The 9,920-nt window shown below is 36.3% G+C and overlaps 1 pseudogene; it reads right to left on the bottom strand.

The window, feature by feature from the left end:
- LOC109394159 (60S ribosomal protein L12-like) overlaps positions 1-9,920 on the bottom strand; it is a 105,910-nt pseudogene that overhangs the window by 41,265 nt on the left and 54,725 nt on the right.

Raw genomic sequence — 9,920 nt, forward strand, 5'->3', positions numbered from 1 at the left:
TGAAACAGAACAGGAACAGACACATAGATATAGAAAACAAACTGATTGTTGCCAAAGGGGAAGGGGTGGGGAGATGGAAATTAAAAAAAAAGAAAGTAGTCACAGGCTGGATTAAAGACTACTTTGAATAAGGACTCTATTCTGACAAGACATGAGTTTTTGAGCCACATTCAGATCATTACTCTTCTAAAAACAAAAACAAATCTTACCTATAAAAAATAAAATAAAAAAGTTGAATACCTTGTCAAAAAACAAATAACAATCAAGTGGAAAGAATACCTTGTGGTCAGGCAGAACATGGGAATTTTGCATGGTTGGCTTGATTTCATACTCAATATTGGCTATGCCATTTTTTCATATAGAAAATTTTTTATTGCTTAATATGGATGTATCACAGTTTGCTTAACCATTCACCTGTGGAAAGACATCTGGAACGACTCCAGGTTTTGGCTGTCATAAATAAATCTGCTCTGAATGTTTATGGTCAAGCCTTTGTATCAACAAGTTGTGTCTTTCTCTCTTTTTAAATTTGTCAGTTTTGCTATAAGTTTGCCAATTTTATTGATCTTTTCAAGCTTTGATTCATTTGTTTTCTCTATTGCTTTTCTGTTTCAAGTTTCAGTGATTTTTGCTTTTACCTTTATCATTTCCTTCCTTCTGCTTAGTTTGGGTTTATTTTGCTTTCCTTTTTTTTCTAAGTTCTTGAGATGGGAGGGAGCTTAAATAGTTGATTTGAAACTTTTTATTCTTTTTAATGTTTTCACTTAGTGCTATAAATTTCCCTTTCAGCACTGCTGTAGCCATGTCCCACAAATTTTCACATATTGTATTTTCATTCAAGGTATTTAAAAATCCCTTGAGATATCCTCTTTTACCCATGGATTATTTAAAAATGTGTTGTTTAGTTTCCAAGTGAAAATTTTCTTGGCGATTTTATTATCTTTATATTATTGATTTCTAGATTGATTCTATTGTGGTAAAAAAAATTTGTATTTTAAATTTGTTAGGTTTTTATTATGGCCCAGGATACGGTCTATATTAACATAGGTTCTATGGGCACATGTAAATATTGTGTATCTGATATTGCTGGGTGGAGTATTCTATAAATGCTGATTAGATTATATTGGATGATGATATTGAGTTCTTCTATATCCTTGCTGATTTTCTATCCAGTTTTGTTTTACCTTCCCCCCTTTTAAAAAAATTTCAATTACAGTTGACATTCAATATTATTTTATATATTATTTTATATTAATTTCAGGTGTGCATCACAGTGGTTAGACATTTATATATTTTAAGAAGTGATCCATCTGACTAGTCTAGTACCCACCTGGCACTATACATGGTTATTACCATATTATTGGCTATATTCTGTTTTACTTTACATTCCCATGACTATTTTGTAACTACAAATTTGTACTTTTTAATCCTTTCCCCCTTTTCACCCACCCACAACCCCTCTCTGATCTGGCAACCATCAAAATGTTCTCTATATCTATGAGTTTGTTTCTCTTTTGCTTGTTTGTTTCTTTTGTTCTTTAGATTCCACATAAAAGCAAAATCACATTGCATCTGTCCTTTTATGTCTGACATACATGCTCTACTCAGCACAATACCCTCCAGGTCCATCCATGCTGCCGAAGGTGGCAAGAAGCCATTCCCTTGCATGGCCAAACAATATCCCATTGTATATATGCACCACCTCCTCTTTATCTGTTCGTCCATCCACAGAAACCCAGCTGTCATCTCAGTTTTGGCATATATCAAATTTTTTTTCATTTTTACTTTTCTATCATTTAATTTTCATTTTTTGTTTTCAGTTTAAGATCTTCCTGGTTCTTGGTATGATGAGGAATTTTCCATTGAAATCTGGACATTTTAGCATTATAAGACTTTGCATCTTATTTAAAACTTCTATTTTAGCAGGGGAAGGAGGGACCCTTCCTTGTTAATGACAGGTGGGAGTAGAAATCTGAATCCCCTACTCAGCTTCCTTTGACACTAGGTGGGGCTGCTTATAAATACTAGGAGTGAGTGGGATTTCTGGCCCTCCACATCTTCTCCACTGACCCCATAGTGGTAGAGGCCTCATTAAAACTGGGTGATGGTGAAAATCTTGACCCTCCACTAGGCCTCTTCTGATACCATCCCAGTGGGGAGTCAGAGTGGCATCCTGTTACTGTGGGATGTGAACTGGAGTCTAGGATCCCTGCATGGTTTCCACTGATACCACAGGTGGGGGGATTATAACCAACCAGCTGGGATGAGAGGCCTGGCTCCCTACTTAGCCTTCTCTGACACTACCCTAGTGGGGGATGTTAGGTGTCTCATACAGCAGAGGAAAGGCAGACATCTAGGCTACCCATGGCCTTTGCTGGCATGGGTGGGAGTGGGGCCACATTTTTTCCCCTGTTATGTTTGGCAGAAATAGAGCAGGCATTATCCAAAGCTTTCTGTCTTGCTAGGCTGCCCCATTGCTGGCCTTTTGCTATAGAGACCAGGTTTTTGTTAGAGCTCCCCTCACACACCCCCACCACTGCCCCATACCTACTGGCATCTCTGGGTTGCCAAATTCTTCAGCTCCAAGTTTTGGATGTATGAGGCAAAAGAAAAACCCACAGGGCTTACCACCATATTGTTAATCCTTGGGGCCTGAGGTTCCTAGCCAGTTTGCCTTTTTCTCTCCACTTTTCTCAGTCTTCTTGTTTGTTTTATGTAATGACCAGGGTTTTAGTGTGAAGAATAGGGAGAAGTATATCTACTCCATCTTCCTGGAAGTGGCAATCCATTCTTTTATGTTTTTCAAACAATGTTATTTTCATAAGGCTTTTATAACTTTATCTTATAAAATACTGTATTATAAATTATTGGAGGCTTAGATCTATTTTCCTCTGGTGACTTTCACGCATGGTCATTTTTTTCCTCATGTTGGGTGATCCTGATTTGAGCTGAAGCTAGGACTTACACTGAAAATGTTTATCTCCTTAGATGATTTTGTTTGCTTCTGTTAAATAACAAAATATGCTACCTGGGATCATTTTAGCATCTTCATCCATTCTGTAATTTAATGTAGCCTCAGGTTCAGCTCATTCTCATTGCCTCTGTCTCAAGCCTGTCTCCTAATTGCAGTATTAATATAGGTATCTTTTCCTATGACATCCCTGCCTTTTCTCCCGTGTGTGTGTGTGTGTGTGTGTGTGTGTGTGTGTGTGTATACATGTGCACATAAATCAGTGCTCAGGTTTTAGTTCACGGGTTTTTTCGAGGTTAGGAACTCTCTTAAGAGTTTCCTTGCTTCCTATGAACCTAGAAATTCAATAAAATTAAGTTTTATGCGATCCACTTCTTTTGTAGAAAAAGAATGGTACTGCCCGGAGCTGAAACTATTTCTCCCTGCTCCCTTTTTCAAACATTAAAAAAAGCATACACACTCAAAATAATCTATAAAGTCCATTGAGAACATCTTGTAATATTAGAGCTACTTTTCCCAAACTATATTCTGTGGAAATTTAAAATCATGTGACATAAATAGTAATACATTTTCCTCAAAAAAGTTTCATGTTAAAAAAAAATTAGGGAAAAACTACATCTACTGCTTTTAGGAATACATAGTGCATATTGTTATGTTAAAGGGTCTGAGAAGTTGTGCAGTAAAGAAGTATCTCAACCAGCTAGACCAATAATGTAACGTCAATGAGAAGAACTCACCAGTGACCCTGCCTTCCCTGCTTGTGTTCCTAAATGAGACTGACTGAACTTGAGCCACATGGATTCATTTAGCCCCTGTTCTATTTGTTTAAATTTATTGGCGCAATGTGAAAAGAGCACTGAATCTAGAGCTAAAAGACTGGGTTTGGGGGCCACATCAATGATCCTGGATCCCCATTTTAGCCTCTCTGAGACTCACCTTCCCCTCTCCAAAAACGGCAGTGATGGTAATTGTTCCGTCTGCATCATAAGCTTCCCGTGTGGATCCAAGGTGATAAACAGGAAGCTGTGACGTGTACTGCGAAAGCTTTGCGAAGAGAAGCTCTTGTGAAAGGCGAATAATGAGTTTGAGATTGAGGTTACCTGCAGTTTACAGAACAGGTTGAAATAATTAGAGATGCACACGCTGAGGCTACTTATGAAGAAACATAAATTTCAGGAGATAACAAAGTTTAAATATTTGATCCCAAACCTCATCCTGCCTTCCCTCTCCTGTGGTCTTTTTATACTCTTGGAAAAAATGTAGTAAACTGATAATAATAACAATAAAAACAGTCATAGGGCTTTTCAGGTAACTAAAAGTTGAAGAAAAGATGGGCCAATTTAAGTTAAAATATACTCATATGCCAAAGTTTATTTTCAGTGAAAAGTCTCTTAGTCTTATTCAACTCAAAAAAATGAAAACTGATGGCCTAGAAGTGAAAATTTGTATATCCTCTTACTTAGTTTCATAAGTCATTCATTTCTAATTCCTTTGTGAATTCATATAACCCTCCACCAATGAATTAATAAATAATCTAAGTGGATTCCTTTGAGGATGGATTTTTTTGTGTGTATAGTTTATTAAATCTTTGTTAATATTTTTACCATATTAATAAAAGTGCCCAATTTATGCCATTGAAATGTAGAAGTTACAAGATGATTTCAACATTCAATAATCTTTCTTGCAAAAGCACCATGCTGGAATGTTTTCCCTTATGAAATTAATGAACAGTACAAATCTACTCTATCAAGCTATTAGGAACTCTGCTTGTTGGGCAAAGAAATCTTTGAAATCTTCATAATTGCCACTGTTTTCTGATATTCTTTTCATTTTTAAGAAAGAGAACTAAAGGAAAATAAAGAGAACCTAGCTTAAAAGGACCAAGTCAAAACCTGGAACATTTCTCATTGATGTGATTGAAAATAATAGCTGAAAATCTCTGATTAAAGAGGCTACACGATGAAAGTTCGAGCCGAGCTTGCCCTGTGTGATGTAGCTCCGCATGGCTGCAGTGCAGGGTATAAAGCGTCAGGATGGGCGTGCCTGTGTCCAGCCCGCAGCCCGTTTCCATCCTGGCCTCCCAGGTTATTTCGGCTTAATATTCCGGGTTCTTTGGGGATGGAACTTTAGTATCAAACGTTTGATCTGAAAGAGTCATGCTATTTAGAAAATGGCTAAGAAACATCTTTCCTCTGCCTCAGATATCCCATTTTCTCTCTTTGCCTGCGTAATTCTCACTTAACCTTCTGTATCTTGCTTTAGATGTCACCTACAATGGAAAGCAGTTCTAGACGCTGTGGCCTGAGTCAGGTCCCCCTTTCTGTGCTCCCAGGCCATCCTGTTTATAAAGCATATTCAATTTCCCTTAAATTTCCCTTTTTACTTGTCCCTTGATTTCCAGCCAAACACACCAGCACTGTCCAGTAGAAATTTCCACAATGATGAAATGTTCTATTCTGTGCTGTCCAATATGATAGCCATTAATTACATGTGGCTATTAAGCACTCAAAATATGGCAAGTGTGACTGTAACATGGAATTTAACAATTTATTTCATTTTAGTTATTTATATTTATTTACCTTATTTAAATTAAGATTATAAAGTATATATAAATTATATATGTAAATTATAAATACATTAAATACTTTATTTGAATTGTTTACTAAAACTATTTAGATTTAAATTTAAATAGCCACATGGTGGCTTGTGGCTATCATATTAGACAGCACAGTAATAAGATTATAAGTTTCTTGATAGCAAGGATTGTGTGTCTTATTTACCTTTATATTTCCTGTACCAGAGGACAGAATCCAGCACTTTCTATGCACTCAAGAAATACTTGTTGACAACTGAATCAATGTCAGTGTTCTATCCTATTTTAAGATTACATTTTGTTCATTAGCTAACCCGGGAGCCAGCTTAAATTCTGGCTCCATCACCTAACATTTATATCAAGGGTGAGTTAATCTCTTTGTGCCTCAGTTTCCCCTTCCTTAAAAAGAAGTATCAATAGTACCTACATTATAGGGTTGAAATGAGCACTAAATGAATTAATACATTTATTAATTCATTCACGTAATAAGTACATTAGTGTTGGTGCAATGGTTAACAGATAGTAAATTCTATTACATACTAGCTATCATATTGATTTTATAGTGCCATTTTTTAATTGAGAGAATGAATGAGAGAAAGAACAGAAGAAAATGGGGGGGGGAAACACTACTTTGTCAGAAAGTATTGAATTTTGTTTGTTCAAGATTATTTAAACTAAACACTTCAACGATCTTTGCATATACATTATTTTATTTGAGATTCTTAACCATCAAAAGGGCTGCTGCTCTGATGTGTCCCATATGGATGGACTACAGCGCATGGTTGAGTTGGCACAATAAACAATGGCAATAAAATGGAGTAATTTTAGAATGCAGATGGAGTGACAATTTTGAAGACCACAATCTTACTATCATTTATAATATAAATTAAATTTAATGCAATTCTAGAAAAATGTATCTTATAAAGACTGTCAGTAAGGAGCTGACAGGAAGGACTTTATCCAAGAGCAGTCTTCCATTGCTGTCCCTTCGAGCCAGCATGGTTGGCAACCAAGCTGGGTCTCTCCTCAACAATGACAAAATAAATCACATTTTTCTTCCTTGGTTTGACATCTTTTTCAATACACAGTTGATGAGTGAAATTAAAAAATGTCTTAACCCTGAAAACTATTTCCTTCTTTATATTCAGATTGTTATTTTGATTTATTAATATGTCTAGCTCCATTCGAGAATCAGATGGTAGCTCTTGGCTCTGTATAACTCAGGCCATGCTCTTCCCATTTTGGGTAAAGCTTGGGGCATTACTATCCTTTTTTTTTTTTCTGTAGGATAATAAAACTAAATCTCAGAGAGATGCTATTTGCTCAAAGCCATAGGGTTCATCATAAATGATAGAATTGGAAGTAGAGCCTGGGTTTTGTACCTTCTTGTTCAATGAGTTTCCAACAAGTTTCGAGTTTAGAAGACACTGGGGGAAAACAAAGAAGGGATAGAAAGAGAAATACCCATAAGCAGGCTCTACTTATTTCAGAGGACTTTAGTCTTTCATTAGTCATGAGAATCTGATGCACGCTATGGATTCTCTCCTCAGAAGAAGGAAGATAAAAATTTTTTTGCTAATAGTGTTGGTTAACAGTGGTCCTTGAAATTTACTGATGGACTCTTGTTTAAAAATGATTAGAGTGGAGTCTAGTTTCATTTTAAGGAATTATAAATAATGCCTCAAAATCTCTTCACACATAGCAATTTATGTTCTGAAACATCTACTGGAAAAGGGCATATTCTCATGAGATGGGGATAGATTCTGAACAGGTTTTATCATTCTCTATTACCAAAAACAATATTTGTAGAGTGTGTAGCTTTTACTACTTTCATATTTGATGTGGTCATGAAGCTATGAAGTTAGAATGTAATGCCTTTTTTTTTAATTTGAAAAAGAAACATTATAACATGTACCTCCTTACTAATATCCTTTGAAGTTAGGTAACATTACCAACTATGAACAAGGGGCATATATTTCAAGGGTACTTGCTTCCTAAGAATAAAATATTCTAATCCCAAGAAATAAGGGTGAAAGATATATTAGCCATTTCATGCTTTCAAGTTTATATAATTGTACTAGAAAAAAAGCAAGACAAGACAATACTTGAGATGCTTTTAATAATGCTGGTATTTTAAGAATTTAAATAAGTTGCTAAAAGCAATAAAGAAATTGTGTTAGGTAATCAGAGATCTCCTTAAGAATGGGTATTAATTTTAAACATGCAATCCACTCACTGCAAGTTGCTGGTGGGGATTTTACAAAAATATAAAGAGACATGATGAAGGTTTTATTTCTGGTTTAAGGCTTCATTTTTATGTGAAACCACTTCTTAGAACAGCAATTTTAAATTGTGTAACTGATGAGTAAAAGAAACAGAGAAATCATGGAAAAGAAATATCTGTCTTCAATGCGTCTTTAGAAAAACACAGTAAGCCACATATTTATTTCATATTCTCCAAAATATACAGGCAATGGCTCCAGGACAATTTGGATAAAATTGATCTTATCTGTCATTGTAGGTTCTTTCCAGTCGTTTTAAATAGAATCTATTTAAGTAGTACTGTTCGGGTCTTCTGAAGAATTTCATTTTCATGAATAAGACTATCTTTCCTTGAAGGACAAGCTATTTTCATGCTAAGGGGGAAAGACTGCATGTTCAGTTCTCACACAAGTACATTCCTATAGCCTTGCAGGGCAGCACCTTAGGAACAGAATCTATAACCAGTGTTGTCCATTATCTCTAAAGAAGGCCAAGCTCGGGCTACCCCTGGTCATGCTCTAACGCTCTGTTACAGCCTGGTTTGATCATAAGTAAAACAACTTCCAAGTATATTCATAAAGCAGATGGACTCACATGTGAAAATACCTGCAAGGGCTTTAAGTATAGTGGTTTTATTCCTGAAAAAGAATAGGGGGAAACCATGTCATGTTAACCTAGTTTTTCTCAGAGCCTAATATGGTCACTGCAATTACCAGATCAGTTCAACACCTGTTTGTTGAGAGTTTTTTATATGGCCCTGTGTTTGGTGCTGGGGATTCCAAGATAAATAAGACCCAACATCTGCCTTCAGTCATCTCACCATGAAGAGCAAGACTGATTCAAAAGGAATGATTTTCAACAAATATAGTCAATACTTTCAGAGACATGAGTACAGAGTATAGTGGATATAACAAGGCACAAAAAGTATCATGGGGAGATCTGAATGCTTAGTCAGTCAAAAAAAAAAAAAAAGGATGCAGTGGGGTATGTGAGTTTTAGAAGCACATAGGCCCGCAGGAGTAGAACCATGGGGCTAGAAACAGCACAGTGTGTTTGGGAGTTGCTGGAATAAGAAGCTATGTGGCTGGAGAGGCAGGCAGGGTCCAGACCACATTCCAGGGAGAACCTCGTATGCCATGCTAACTAAGGAGTCTGGATTTTATTCTATGCCTTTTATTCTATGAAAGAAATATGAGGGAGAGGTCTTTGACAGAAGTAGAGATTTGGAGGTCATCAACATGCAGGTGGAAACTATAAAATGAGTGTGACCACTCAAGGAGCGTCTACAAAAGAGTAGAACTGAAGAGAGAATTCCAGAAAACCTCGACACTTAAGAGAGTTCGTAAAAAGGATAGGAAAGAAAGGTCAAGGAGTAGGAGGACCTTAGGAGAGCATCATGTCAGAGAAGCTGTGAAGACCATCAGAAAGTGCATTGAGATTGAAGCCAGAAGTTGTATCTAACCATCAGGAGATAACACTGGGGTAGTTTAAAACTTTAGTGGGTTAGTGGAAACAAGAGCTGTATTGCAGTAAATTGAGAAGTGAATAAGAGTTAAGGGTAATCAACTCTTATAAGAAACTTGGATAAGCATGAATGGAGAAGCCTGCTTCAGGAAGTCTGTTTTCTCTGAAGGAGAGTGCAGAGCATGTTTAAAGGCTAATGGTGGTTGTCAGTGGAAATAAAGGAAAGAGGAAATATTGCTGGAGCCATGTTCATGCAAATTTAAGAGAGAGTGGGTAAACCTTTTATTTTGATGAGTTGTCTTTCAACCAGAGGCAGGACACATCTTCCTCTGAGGCTGATAGAAGGAAGCAAGACATATTTGAGCAACTTCATAAAACATTTAAGTAACTTTTATTTTGAGTAGATAATACTATTTCAAAATTTGAAAGGTAATAAATGGTTACAGGATAAAAAATGTTCTCTCCATTCTTGCTTCTCATTCATTTGTTACTTTCTTAAAAAACACTTGATTGAGCATCTATAATATGCAGGTACTGTTTCCCAAGCTGGAGACACAACAGTGAACAATATAGGGACAGTTCCTGCTGACATGCTGTGTGTGTGTGTGTGTGTGTGTGTGTGTGTGTGTG

Source organism: Hipposideros armiger, unplaced genomic scaffold, assembly GCF_001890085.2.
Source record: "Hipposideros armiger isolate ML-2016 unplaced genomic scaffold, ASM189008v1 scaffold_413, whole genome shotgun sequence".
Taxonomy (NCBI): Eukaryota; Metazoa; Chordata; class Mammalia; order Chiroptera; family Hipposideridae; genus Hipposideros; species Hipposideros armiger.